Source organism: Globicephala melas, chromosome 1 (assembly GCF_963455315.2).
Source record: "Globicephala melas chromosome 1, mGloMel1.2, whole genome shotgun sequence".
Lineage (NCBI taxonomy): Eukaryota > Metazoa > Chordata > Mammalia > Artiodactyla > Delphinidae > Globicephala > Globicephala melas.
The window spans coordinates 171,633,015-171,647,662 of NC_083314.1; the positions used below are offsets into that span (position 1 = coordinate 171,633,015).

Sequence of the window (14,648 nt, forward strand, 5' to 3'; positions counted from 1 at the left end):
AAAGCATGCCCCCCTCCCCAAGCAGGAATTAAAACCCCAGCTCGACCCTCTAGGAGTTTATCCTACAGTTAAGGAGATAGAAACACATGCAAGATGCGATTGAGAACAACTAGAAAATGTATACAACCTATAATAACAATTAATTGTGAAAGCAACAGGATTCAGCAGAGACTCTCCATAAGTGTTGAGGAACTGCAGAGGGAGGGATGAGACAATATTCTAAACTTTAAAGAATCTACACAATAATAAAACAATGAAAAATGGGTGAGACCTTTACAAAGAAAACTAAAACTTTCCAGAAGACCATAAAAGAAGACCTGAATAAATGCAGATGAATACCCTTATCATGAATGGAAAAGTTCAACATAATAAAAGATGTCAGTTCTCCCCCACGTTAATCTATACTTTCCATGTACTTTCAACCAAACTTCCAAGATAATTTTCATGGAATTTGATAAGCGGATTCACATGGAATAGAAAATGCACCACGGCCAAGACAATTTTGAAAAAGAATAATGAGGGAGCTGGTTCTCTCACAATATGTTATAAAGCTTTAGTAAGTAGTATGATGTCATGTTGGTGTAGGATTAGAGAAATGAAACAACATGGATAGATTAGGGAGACAATTCTATGTATACGTGGGAACTAGTATAGGATAAAGGAAGCCCTTTAAATCAGTTGGGAAATGATGAACCATTTAATAAATCGTGTTAGGATATCCACTTGGGAAAAATGAATCTAGATCTTGCCTCTCTCACACAGTTCTCACACACAGTGATCACAGTGATAAATGCTACACATATGGAGACCTAAACATGCAGTAACTATAAAAGTATTAGATGAAATATTACAGAAGATGTTCGTGACTTTGGGTAGGCAAAGTCATCTTTGAAAAGACACTATTCACGAATATGAAGGTAATTGTAGAATTTCTAAAAATATTTTTTAAAAAACTCTAGGGAAGAGATATGGGAACATATGTATATGTATAACTGATTCACTTTGTTATAAAGCAGAAACTAACACACCATTGTAAAGCAATTATACCCCAATAAAGATGTTAAAAAAAAAAAAGACTATAGTGCAAGTGAAATATAAAAAAAAAAAAAAACTCTAAAGAAATGAAAATCTACCATAATCCTATCATCCAAAGACACACACACACACACACACACACACACACACACACACTTGGACTTCCCTGGTGGCGCAGTTAAGAATCCGCCTGCCAATGCAGAGGACACGGGCTCAAGCCCTGGTCCAGAAAGATCCCACACGCTGCAGAGCAACTAAGCCCGTGCGCCATAACTACTGAGCCCACATGCCACAACTACTGAAGCCTGCACACCTGGCGCCTGTTCTCCACAACAAGAGAGGCCACCGCAATGAGAGGCCTGAGCCCTGCAATGAAGAGTAGCCCCCGCTCACCGCAACTAGAGAAAGCCCGCAGGCAGCAACAAAGACCCAACGCAGCCAAAAATAAATAAATTTTTTAAAAAGCCCTTTAAAGACACATACACAAAGGTACAAGTGAATAAAGAAAAAAAAACATAAAAGGAAAAGACTAATACATTTGGCAACATGAAGACAATTCATTTATAAACAAGATACAATAAATAAAATTAAAAGATTAGATAAACAACACGGATCTACTATATAGCACAGGGAACTATATTCAATATCTTGTAATAACCTATAATGGAAAAGAATCTGAAAAAATATATATATACATACATATATATAAAAACTGCATCACTTTGCTGTACACCTGAAACTAACACAACATTGTAAATCAACTATACTTCAATTTAAAATTTTTTGAATTAAAAGACAAGTGACAGGTCCAGTGGTAAAGAATCTGCGTTCCTATGCAGGGGACACGGGTTAGATCCTTGGTCAGGGAACTAAGAACCCACATGCCGCGGGACAAATAAACCCACACACCACAAACGCTGAGCTCGTGCACCTCAACTAGAGAGCCTGCGTGCTGCAAACTACAGAGCCCACTAGCTCTGGAACCCACGCCACAACTAGAGAAGAGAAAACCCGCACGTCACAACTAGAGAGAAGCGCGCGTGCCACAACGAAGAGCCTGCACGCTGCAACAAAGACTTGATGCAGCCAAATAAATAAATTTTTTTAAGTGACAGATTGGAAGAAAAAATTTGCAACATGCATAGCTAATGATCCAGAATATATATAAACAACTCATAAAAATTAAAAAACCCAATCAGGTGAAAAAGAGAGCAAAAGATTTAAAGAGATCATTCAGAGAAGAAAAAAAATACAAAAAGAAAAATAATTTTTGAAACGATAATTCCATTAATAATATGAGAAATGCATTTAAAATTACGATGAGGTAACATTTTTCACCCATCAGTTCAACAAAAGTGATGATATTTGATATTAAGCATTGGTGAGGACGTAGGGAACTGGGTACTGCCACCCACTGTGAGGGCCAATTTGACAGTGTTTATTAAATGTCAAGTGCATGTACCAGGACTTCCAGGCTTGGAGGACAAAGGTAGCACCCTAATTTCAAGTGTACCCACTCACCCTCCCCCCAAAGGAAGGTAAATCAACAAAGAAAGGAAATAAAACCACACAGGAACCTTGAGTTACTTGAAGTAGAGAAATAATCCAAATTCCAACAGAAATCCCACCACATACAGCTGCAAGCCTGTGGGTGCCAAGAGTGATGGAGAGAAGGTTTCAGAGACATTGTGAAAAACAGTAGAGGGGCGTGGCAGTCTTAGATGACCCACAGACAAAACCACTCTCAGGATGTCCAACACCAAATGTCAAGACACTGAACACAGTTGGGGCATAATAGACACCAGCAGCACCAGCACCCGGGAGGAATCTGGAAAGAATAGAAAGGGTAGCCTTGTAGAAGCATTGCTTCCTGGAGAGAAGCAGATATATAGAGTAGGGCTGGTCCCCTTGTAGATGTGATAGTGAAGGAAAGAAGGGATTAAAAAGGGAAAAGTAAGAATCCTAAAAAACAAACAAGAAAGCTAATATGATAGTGTAAGTCAATTATACTTGAATTTTAAAAAGTGAGACCTAAGAAAAGCCAATTCCCCACCACACCACCTCCTCCTCCTCCACACTGTTTATAAAGGATGTTGAACAGGGGCTGCAGGACGTACAGCAGAGGGCAAGCTTGAATAAGAACTCCTGTCCATGAATGACTAGGACTATAAAAAGGCAGATCACATACATTCAAAACTACTGTTAAAAAAAAAAAAGAGAGAAAATAAATGCAAATCAGAGCATCTCAGCAGAAGAAAACTAACATGACACTCCAAACTGAATTAAATATCCTCAAATAAGCATTTAGGGATACGGAAAAATACCTCAAATCAGAAATACAAAATCTGACAGCAGAAATAGGCCAAAAAAAGGGGAAGAAATGAAATGAGAATTGATATTGATCTTGGAGAAGAAAATAACAAAATCATATCATAAACGAAGATTAAACTAAAAGGTGTCCAAGGATGATAGATTCAAATGAAAACTTACTAAAGGACATTGAAGAAAAGCAGGAAGACAACCAAGAGAATGAAAATTAGATAAAGAAGTAAAAACGGTCAGAGAGAAAATGATGGAAATGAAAGACAGGCAAAGAGTTAACATTTAAAACTGTAATCCAGGAAGACTTTCTAGAAATAAAAGACCTGGGTCTACACATCAAAAGGGTTCACTGGGTACTATGTAAATCGACATTGAGCAATCAACTCTAAGATAGATCCTTGTAAAGCTATTGGACTTTAAAGATAGAAAGCAGAGCCTCCAGGCAAAACTATGAAATAACTTAGGCAGACTTTTTAAAAAATAACATACATTATATGAAGTACCTAGAATAGACAAATTCATAGAGACAGAAAATAGAATAGAGATTACCAGAGGCTGGAGGGAACGAGGGAAGGGGAAGTTATAGTTCAATAGGTACAGAGTTTTTACTGGAGATGATGAAAAAGTTTTAGGTATAGATAGTGGTGGTGGTTACACAACATTGTAAATGTATTTAATGCCACTGAATTGTACACTTATGAATGGTTAAAGTGACAAATGTTATACATATTTATATATATTTTGACGCAATAACAAATAAATAAGATGCAAAGCAAAGCAATAGTGGAGCAGCATTCTCAAGAAACTTATGGAAGCAATCCAAGGATGTTACATTGAACCCAACTGTCCTTCAAATAGCAAAACTACAAAACAACAAATAACATACAAGGGAATCCCCATAAGGTTAACAGCTGATCTTTCAGCAGAAACTCTGAAAGCCAGAAGGGAGTGGCAGGACACATTTAAAGTGATGAAAGGGAAAAACCTACAACCAAGATTACTCTACCCAGCAAGGATCTCATTCGGATTCGACAAATAGCAAAACTACAGAAAAACATCTGCCCAGCGAAGGGAACTAACAACAAATGAAAAGGCAGCCTATTGAATGGGGGAAGCTATTTGCAAATGGGGGAAGATATATCTGATAAGGGGTTAATATCCAAATATACAAGGAATTCATACAACTCAACATCAAAAAAAAACCCAATTAAAAAAAATGGGCAGGGCTTCCCTGGTGGCACAGTGGTTGAGAGTCCGCCTGCCGATGCAGGGGACACGGGTTTGTGCCCCGGTCTGGGAAGATCCCACATGCCGCGGAGCGGCTGGGCCCGTGAGCCATGGCCACTGAGCCTGCACGTCCGGAGTCTGTGCTCCACAACGGGAGAGGCCACAACAGTGAGAGGCCCGTGTACCGCAAAAAAAAATTTTTTATAATAAAAATAAAAAATTGGGCAGAAAATCTGAATAGACATTTTTCCAAAAAAACATATACAGGCTAACAGACACATGAAAAGATGCTTCACATCATTAATCATCAGGGAAATGCAAACTAAAACCACAATGAGATACCACCTCGCACCTGTCAGAATGACTATTATCAAAAAGACAATAAACAACAAGTCTTGGCAAGGATGTGGAGGAAAGGGAGCCCTCGTGCACTGTTGGTGGGAATGTAAATTGGTACAGCCTATGGAAAACCCTATGGAGGTTCCTCAAAAAATTAAAAATTGAGGGCTTTCCTGGTGGTGCAGAGGTTAAGAATCTGCCTGACAATGCAGGGGACACAGATTTGAGCCCTGGTCTGGGAAGATCCCACATGCTGCAGAGAACTAAGCCCATGCACCACAACTACTGAGCCTGTGCTCTAGAGCCCGTGAGCCACAACTACTGAAGCCTACGTGCTGCAGCTACTGAAGCCCGCAAGCCTAGAGCCCATGCTCCGCAACAAGAGAAGCCACCGCAATGAGAAGCCTGCGCACCGCAACAAAGAGTAGCTCCCGCTCGCCGCAACTAGAGAAAGCCCGCGCACAGCAACAAGACGCAACACAGACAACAAGTAAATAAATAAATAAATAAATCTTAAAAAAAAGAAACAAAACATTGAACTACCATATGATCCAGTAATTCCAGTTTTGGGTATTTTTTAGAAGACAACAAAAACTCTAATTTGAAAAGACATATGCACTCCAATGTTCATTGCGGCATTATTTACAGTAGCCCAAATACGGAATATATGGTCAGGAAAAGACAGTCTCCCAGTATCTCCCCCACTATTTACCCTGGTTCCAGATGGATTAGCCAATGTAATTAGCTAGGAATCGGAAAAGCAAAAATAAAGTGATCTCTACTTGCAGATGACATGATTGTGTACCTGAAAAACTCTAGAGAATAAATGGTAAAATTAACTTAATAAAATAATTCATCAGAGCTTCCGGGAAGATGGCGGAAGAGTAAGACGCGGAGATCACCTTTCTCCCCACAGATACACCAGAAATACACCTACACGTGGCACAACTGCTACAGAACACCTACTGAACACTGGCAGAAGATCTCAGACCTCCCAAAAGGCAAGAAACCCCCCACGTAACTGGGTAGGGCAAAAGAAAAAAGAATAAACAGAGACAAAAGGATAGGGACGGGACTTGCACCAGTGGGAGGGAGCTGTGAAGGAGGAAAGGTTTCCAAACACTAGGAAGCCCCTTCGCGGGCGGAGACTGCGGGTGGCGGAGGGGGAAAGCTTCGAAGCCGCGGAGGAGAGCACAGCAACAGGGGTGCAGAGAGCAAAGCGGAGAGATTCCCGCACAGAGGATCGGTGCCGACCAACACTCACCAGCCCGAGAGGCTTGTCTGCTCCTCTGCCGGGGCGGGCGGGGCTGGGAGCTGAGGCTCAGGCTTCGGTCGGAGCGCAGGGAGAGGACTGGGGCTGGCGGCGTGAACAGAGCCTGCAGCGGGTTAGTGCGCCACGGCTAGCCGGGAGGGAGTCCGGGAAAAAGTCTGGAGCTGCCGAAGAGGCAAGAGGCTTTTTCTTCCCTCTTTGTTTCCTGGTGCGCGAGGAGAGGGGATTAAGAACGCTGCTTGGAGGAGCTCCAGAGACGGGCGCGAGCCGCGGCTAAAAGCGCGGACCCCAGAGACGGGCATGAGATGCTAGGGCTGCTGCTGCCACCACCAGGAAGCCTGTGTGCGAGCACAGGTCACTGTCCACACCCCCCTTCCGGAGAGCCTGTGCACCCCGCCACTGCCTGGGTCCTGGGAACCAGGGACAACTCCCCTGGGAAAACGCAGAGCGCGCCTCAGGCTGGTGCAACGTCACGCCGGCCTGTGCCGCCGCGGGCTCGCTCCGCACCCCGTGCCCCTCCCTCCCCCCGGCCTGGGTGAGCCGGAGCCCCCGAATCAGCTGCTTCTTTGACCCCATCCTGTCTGAGCGAAGAACAGACGCCCTCTGGCGACCTACACGCAGAGGCAGGGCCAAATCCAAAGCTGAGCCCCTGGGAGCTGTGAGAACAAAGAAGAGGAAGGGAAATCTCTCCCAGCAGCCTCAGAAACAGCGGATTAAAGCTCCACAATCAATTTGATGTACCCTGCATCTGTGGAATACATGAATAGACAACGAATCATCCCAAATTAAGGAGGTGGACTTTGAGAGCAAGATTTATGATTTTTTCCCCTTTTCCTTTTTTTGTGACTGTGTATGTGTATGCTTCTGTGTGAGATTTTGTCTGTATAGTTTTGCTTCCACCATTTGTCCTAGGGCTCTATCCGTCCTTTTTTTTTTTTTTCTCTTAATAATTATTTTTTTTATTTTAATAACTTCATTATATTTTATCTTACTTTATTTTATTTTACTTTATCTTCTTTCTTTCTTTTTTTCCTTCCTTCCCTCCTTCCTTCCTTCCTCCCTCCCTCCTTCCCTCCCTCCTTTCTTTCTTCCTTTCTACTTCTACTAATTCTTTCTTTCTACTTTTTCTCCCTTTTATTCTGAGCCGTGTGGATGAAAGGCTCTTGGTGCTGCAACCAGGAGTCAGTGCTGTGCCTCTGAGGTGGGAGAGCCAACTTCAGGACACTGGTCTACAAGAGACCTCCCAGCTCCACATAATATCAAACAGCGAAAATCTCCCAGAGATCTCCATCTCAACACTATCACCCAGCTTCACTCAACAACCAGCAAGCTACAGTGCTGAACATCCTATGCCAAACAACTAGCAAGACAGGAACACAACCCCACCCATTAGCAGAGAGGCTGCCTAAAATCATAAGTCCACAGACACCCCAAAACACACCACCAGATGTGGACCTGCCCACCAGAAAGACAAGATCCAGCCTCATCCACGAGAACACAGTCACTAGTCCCCTCCACCAGAAAGACTACACAGCCCACTGAACCAACCTTAGCCACTGGGGACAGACACCAAAAACAACGGGAACTACGAACCTGCAGCCTGCAAAAAGGAGACACCAAACACAGTAAGATAAGCAAAACTAGAAGACAGAAAAACACACAGCAGATGAAGGAGCAAGATAAAAACCCACCAGACCTAACAAATGAAGAGGAAATAGGCAGTCTACCTGAAAAAGAATTCAGAATAATGATAGTAAAGATGATCCAAAATCTTGGAAATAGAATAGACAAAATGCAAGAAACATTTAACAAGAACCTAGAAGAACTAAAGATGAAACAAACAATGATGAACAACACAATAAATGAAATGAAAAATACTCTAGATGTGATCAATAGCAGAATAACTGAGGCAGAAGAACGGATAAGTGACCTGGAAGATAAAATAGTGGAAATAACTACTGCAGAGCAGAATAAAGAAAAAAGAATGAAAAGAACTGAGGACAGTCTCAGAGACCTCTGGGACAACATTAAACGTACCAACATTCGAATTATAGGGGTTCCAGAAGAAGAAGAGAAAAAGAAAGGGACTGAGAAAATATTTGAAGAGATTATAGTTGAAAACTTCCCTAATATGGGAAAGGAAATAGTTAATCAAGTCCAGAAAGCACAGAGAGTCCCATACAGGATAAATCCAAGGAGAAATACACCAAGACACATATTAATCAAACTGTCAAAAATTAAATACAACGAAAACATATTAAAAGCAGCAAGGGAAAAACAACAAATAACACACAAGGGAATCCCCATAAGGTTAACAGCTGATCTTTCAGCAGAAACTCTGCAAGCCAGAAGGGACTGGCAGGACATATTTAAAGTGATGAAGGAGAAAAATCTGCAACCAAGATTACTCTACACAGCAAGGATCTCATTCAGATTTGATGGAGAAATTAAAACCTTTACAGACAAGCAAAAGCTGAGAGAGTTCAGCACCACCAAACGAGCTCTATAACAACTGCTAAAGGAACTTCTCTAGGCAAGAAACACAAGAGAAGGAAAAGACCTACAATAACGAACCCAAAACAATTAAGAAAATGGGAATAGGAACATACATATCGATAATTACCTTAAATGTAAATGGACTAAATGCTCCCACCAAAAGACACAGATTGGCTGAATGGATACAAAAACAAGACGCATATATTTGCTGTCTACAAGAGACCCACTTCAGACCTAGAGACACATACAGACTGAAAGTAAGGGGATGGAAAAAGATATTTCATGCAAATGGAAACCAAAAGAAAGCTGGAGTAGCAATTCTCATATCAGACAAAATAGACTTTAAAATAAAGACTATTAGAAGAAACAAAGAAGGACACTACATAATGATCAAGGAATCAATCCAAGAAGAAGATATAACAATTGTAAATATTTATGCACCCAACATAGGAGCACCTCAATACATAAGGCAAATACTAACAGCCATAAAAGGGGTAATCGACAGTAACACATTCATAGTAGGGGACTTTAAGACCCCACTGTCACCAATGGACAGATCATCCAAAATGAAAATAAATAAGGGAACACAAGGTTTAAATGATACATTAAACAAGATGGACTTAATTGATATTTATAGGACATTCCATCCAAAACCAACAGAATACACATTTTTCTCTAGTGCTCAAGGAACATTCTCCAGGATAGATCGTATCTTGGGTCACAAATCAAGCCGTGGTAAATTTAAGAAAATCAAAGCTGTATCAAGTATCTTTTCCGACCACAACGCTATGAGACTAGATATCAATTACAGGAAAAGATCTGTAAAAAATACAAACACATGGAGGCTAAACAATACACTACTTAATAACGAAGTGATCACTGAAGAAATCAAAGAGGAAATTAAAAAATACCTAGAAACAAATGACAATGGAGACACGACGACCCAAAACCTATGGGATGCAGCAAAAGCAGTTCTAAGAGGGAAGTTTATAGCAATACAAGCCTACCTTAAGAAACAGGAAACATCTAGAATAAACAATCTAACCTTGCACCTAAAGCAATTAGAGGAAGAAGAACCAAAAAACCCCAAAGTTAGCAGAAGGAAAGAAATCATAAAAATCAGATCAGAAATAAATGAAAAAGAAATGAAGGAAACGATAGCAAAGATCAATAAAACTAAAAGCTGGTTCTTTGAGAAGATAAACAAAATTGATAAACCATTAGCCAGACTTATCAATAAAAAAAAGGGAGAAGACTCAAATCAATAGAATTAGAAATGAAAAAGGAGAAGTAACAACTGACACTGCAGAAATACAAAAGATCGTGAGAGATTATTACAAGCAACTCTATGCCAATAAAATGGACAGCCTGGAAGAAATGGACAAATTCTTAGAAATGCACAACCTGGCAAGATTGAATCAGGAAGAAATAGAAAATATGAACAGACCAATCACAAGCACTGAAATTGAAACTGTAATTAAAAATCTTCCAACAAACAAAAGCCCAGGACCAGATGACTTCACAGGCGAATTCTATCAAACATTTAGAGAAGAGCTAACACCTATCCTTCTCAAACTCTTCCAAAATATAACAGAGGGAGGAACACTCCCAAACTCATTCTACGAGGCCACCATCACCATGATACCAAAACCAGACAAGGATGTCACAAAGACAGAAAACTATAGGCCAATATCCCTGATGAACATAGATGCAAAAATCCTCAACAAAATACTAGCAAACAGAATCCAACAGCACATTAAACGGATCATACACCATGATCAAGTGGGATTTATTCCAGGAATGCAAGGATTCTTCAATATACGCAAATCAATCAACGTGATACACCATATTAACAAACTGAAGGAGAAAAACCCTATGATCATCTCAATAGATGCAGAGAGAGCTTTCGACAAAATTCAACACCAATTTATGATAAAAACCCTGTAGAAAGTAGGCATAGAGGGAACTTTCCTCAACATAATAAAGGCCATATATGACAAACCCACAGCCAACATCGTCCTCAATGGTGAAAAAGTGAAAGCATTTCCACTAAGATCAGGAAGAAGACAAGGTTGCCCACTCTCACCACTCTTAATCAACATAGTTTTGGAAGTTTTAGCCACAGCAATCAGAGAAGAAAAGGAAATAAAAGGAATCCAAATTGGAAAAGAAGAAGTAAAGCTGTCACTGTTTGCAGATGACATGATACTATACATAGAGAATCCTAAAGATGCTACCAGAAAACTGCTAAAACTAATCAATGAATTTGGTAAAGTAGCAGGATACAAAATTAATGCACAGAAATCTCTGGCATTCCTATACACTAATGATGAAAAATCTGAAAGTGAAATCAAGAAAACACTCCCATTTACCATTGCAACAAAAAGAATAAAATATCTAGGAATAAACCTACCTAAGGAGACAAAAGACCTGTACGCAGAAAATTATAAGACACTGATGAAAGAAATTAAAGACGATACAAATAGATGGAGAGATGTACCATGTTCTTGGATTGGAAGAATCAACATTGTGAAAATGACTCTATTACCCAAAGTAATCTACAGATTCAATGCAATCCCTATCAAACTACCATGGCATTTTTCACAGAACTAGAACAAAAAAATTCACAATTTGTATGGAAACACAAAAGACCCCGAATAGCCAAAGCAATCTTGAGAATGAAAAACGGAGCTGGAGGAATCAGGCTACCTGACTTCAGACTATACTACAAAGCTACAGTAATCAAGACATTGTGGTACTGGGACAAAAACAGAAAGATAGATCAATGGAACAGGATAGAAAGCCCAGAGATAAACCCACGCACATATGGTCACCTTATCTTTGATAAAGGCGGCAGGAATGTACAGTGGAGAAAGGACAGCCTCTTCAATAAGTGGTGCTGGGAAAACTGGACAGGTACATGTAAAAGTATGAAATTAGATCACTCCCTAACACCATACACAAAAATAAGCTCAAAATGGATTAAAGACCTAAATGTAAGGCCAGAAACTATCAAACTCTTAGAGGAAAACATAGGCAGGACACTCTATGACATAAATCACAGCAAGATCCTTTTTGACCCACCTCCTAGAGAAATGGAAATAAAAACAAAAATAAACAAATGGGACCTAATGAAACTTCAAAGCTTTTGCACAGCAAAGGAGACCATAAACAAGACCAAAAGACAACCCTCAGAATGGGAGAAAATATTTGCAAATGAAGCAACTGGCAAAGGATTAATCTCCAAAATTTATAAGCAGCTCATGCAGCTTAATAACAAAAAAACAAACAACCCAATCCAAAAATGGGCAGAAGACCTAAATAGACATTTCTCTAAAGAAGATATACGGACTGCCAACAAACACATGAAAGAATGCTCAACATCACTAATCATTAGAGAAATGCAAATCAAAACTACAATGAGATATCATCTCACACCAGTCAGAATGGCCATCATCAAAAAATCTAGAAACAATAAATGCTGGAGAGGGTGTGGAGAAAAGGGAACCCTCTTGCACTGTTGGTGGGAATATAAATTGATACAGCCACTGTGGAGAACAGTATGGAGGTTCCTTAAAAAACTACAAATAGAACTACCATATGACCCAGCAATCCCACTACTGGGCATATACCCTGAGAAAACCATAATTCAAAAAGAGTCATGTACCAAAATGTTCATTGCAGCTCTATTTACAATAGCCAAGACATGGAAACAACCTAAGTGTCCATCATCGGATGAATGGATAAAGAAGATGTGGCACATATATACAATGAAATATTACTCAGCCATAAAAAGAAACGAAATTGAGCTATTTGTAATGAGGTGGATAGACCTAGAGTCTGTCATACAGAGTGAAGTAAGTCAGAAAGAGAGAGACAAATACCGTATGCTAACACATATATATGGAATTTAAGGGAAAAAAATGTCATGAAGAGCCTAGGGGTAAGACAGGAATAAAGACCCAGACCTACTAGAGAATGGACTTGAGGATATGGGGAGGGGGAAAGGTAAGCTGTGACAAAGCGAGAGAGAGGCATGGACATATATACACTACCAAACGTAAGGTAGATAGCTAGTGGGAAGCAGCCGCATAGCACAGGAAGATCAGCTCGGTGCTTTGTGACCACCTGGAGGGGTGGGATAGGGAGGGTGGGAGGGAGGGAGACGCAAGAGGGAAGAGATATGAGAACATATGTATATATATATATAACTGATTCATTTTGTTGTAAAGCAGAAACCAATACACCATTGTAAAGCAATTATACTCCAATAAAGATGTTAAAAAAAAAAAAAAAGAATTCATCAAAGAAGCAAGTTAGGGCTTCCCTGGTGGCGCAGTGGTTGAGAGTCCGCCTGCCGATGCAGGGGACACGGGTTCGTGCCCCGGTCCGGGAGGATCCCACGTGCCGCGGAGCGGCTGGGCCTGTGAGCCATGGCCGCTGAGCCTGCGCATCTGGAGCCTGTGCTCCGCAACGGGAGAGGCCACAACAGTGAGAGGCCCGGGTATCACAAAAAAAAAAAAGCAGGTTATAAAATTAACATGTAATAATAAATAGCACTCTTACACACAAATACTTACCAATTAGAAGATATGATGGATGAGGAAAACTCATTTACAGTAGCAGCAACAGAAAATAAGATGCTTAGAATAAACAAGTGTCAGTTCCCTTTAGGCAAAGACCCCCAGGAACACACTGGTGGTTGGACAAATTGGGATTATTGCTTCTTGCATCAGAGAGCACGCACACTACGGGAATCATAGGGTATCTCAGTAAGTGGGTGTTGGAAAATACTTATTATAGAATTTGGTCTTGTGGTAGGTGATCTTGAGGAGGGTTTAATGAAGTGGGGCTTTAGTTTGGATGCTGTCAGAAAATGAAAGTACTTCTATAAATGGTATCTTTTTTCAATTTTATTGAAGTATATTTAATTTACAATGTATTAATTTCTGCTGTACAATAAAGTGATTCAGTTATACATGTATATTCTTTTTCCTACTCTTTTCCATTATGGTTTATCACAGGATATTGAATACAGTTCTCTGTGCTATACAGTAGGACCTTGTTGTTTATCCATTCTATGTATAATAGTTTGCATCCGCTAATCCCAAACTCCCAATCCATCCCTCCCCCACCACTCCTCCCCCTTGGCAACCACAAGTCTGTTCTCTATTTCTGTGAGTCTGTTTCTGTTTTGTAGATGTTTATTTGTGTTGTATTTTAGATTCCACATGTAAGTGATATCATATGGTATTTGTCTTTCTCTTTCTGACTTAACTTCACTTAGTATGATAATCTCTAGGTCCATCCATGTTGCTGCAAATGGCATTATTTCATTCTTTTTTATGGCTGAGTAATATTCCATTGTATACATGTACCACATCTTCTTTATCCATTCATCCGTCAATGGACATTTAGGTTACATCCATGTCTTGGCTATTGTGAATAGTGCTGCTATGAACATAGCGGTGCATGTATCTTTTTTTTTTCTTAACATCTTTACTGGAGTATAATTGCTTTACAATTGTGTGTTAGTTTCTGCTTTATAACAAAGTGAATCAGCTATACATATACATATATCCCCATATCTCCTCCCTCTTGCATCTCCCTCCCACCCTCTCTATGCCACCCCTCTAGGTGGTCACAAAGCACCACGCAGGGGCCGTGCTAATCTTCTCTGTATCGTTCCAGTTTTAGTGTATGTGCTGCCGAAGCAAGCACTTTTAGAATTGTAGTTTTCTCTGGGTATATGCCCAGGAGTGGGATGGCTGGATCATATGGCAACTCTATTTTTAGTTTTGTGAGGATCCTCCATACTGTTTTCCATGTATGAATGGTAGCTTAATACATCTTATCTAGTTGGAAGACTAGACTGAGGCTAAAAGGAGTTGTTAATGTTTTGACAAAAAAATTTTTAAGGTCATGGAACAGTTTTAATTTCCCCCTGTTTAGCTCATTT

The 14,648-nt window shown here is 40.2% G+C and overlaps 1 pseudogene; it reads right to left on the reverse strand.

Moving 5' to 3' along the window:
* Positions 1 to 14,342: 14,342 nt before the first annotated feature.
* Positions 14,343 to 14,410, reverse strand: LOC115867259 (U6 spliceosomal RNA; annotated as a pseudogene).
* Positions 14,411 to 14,648: the final 238 nt, after the last annotated feature.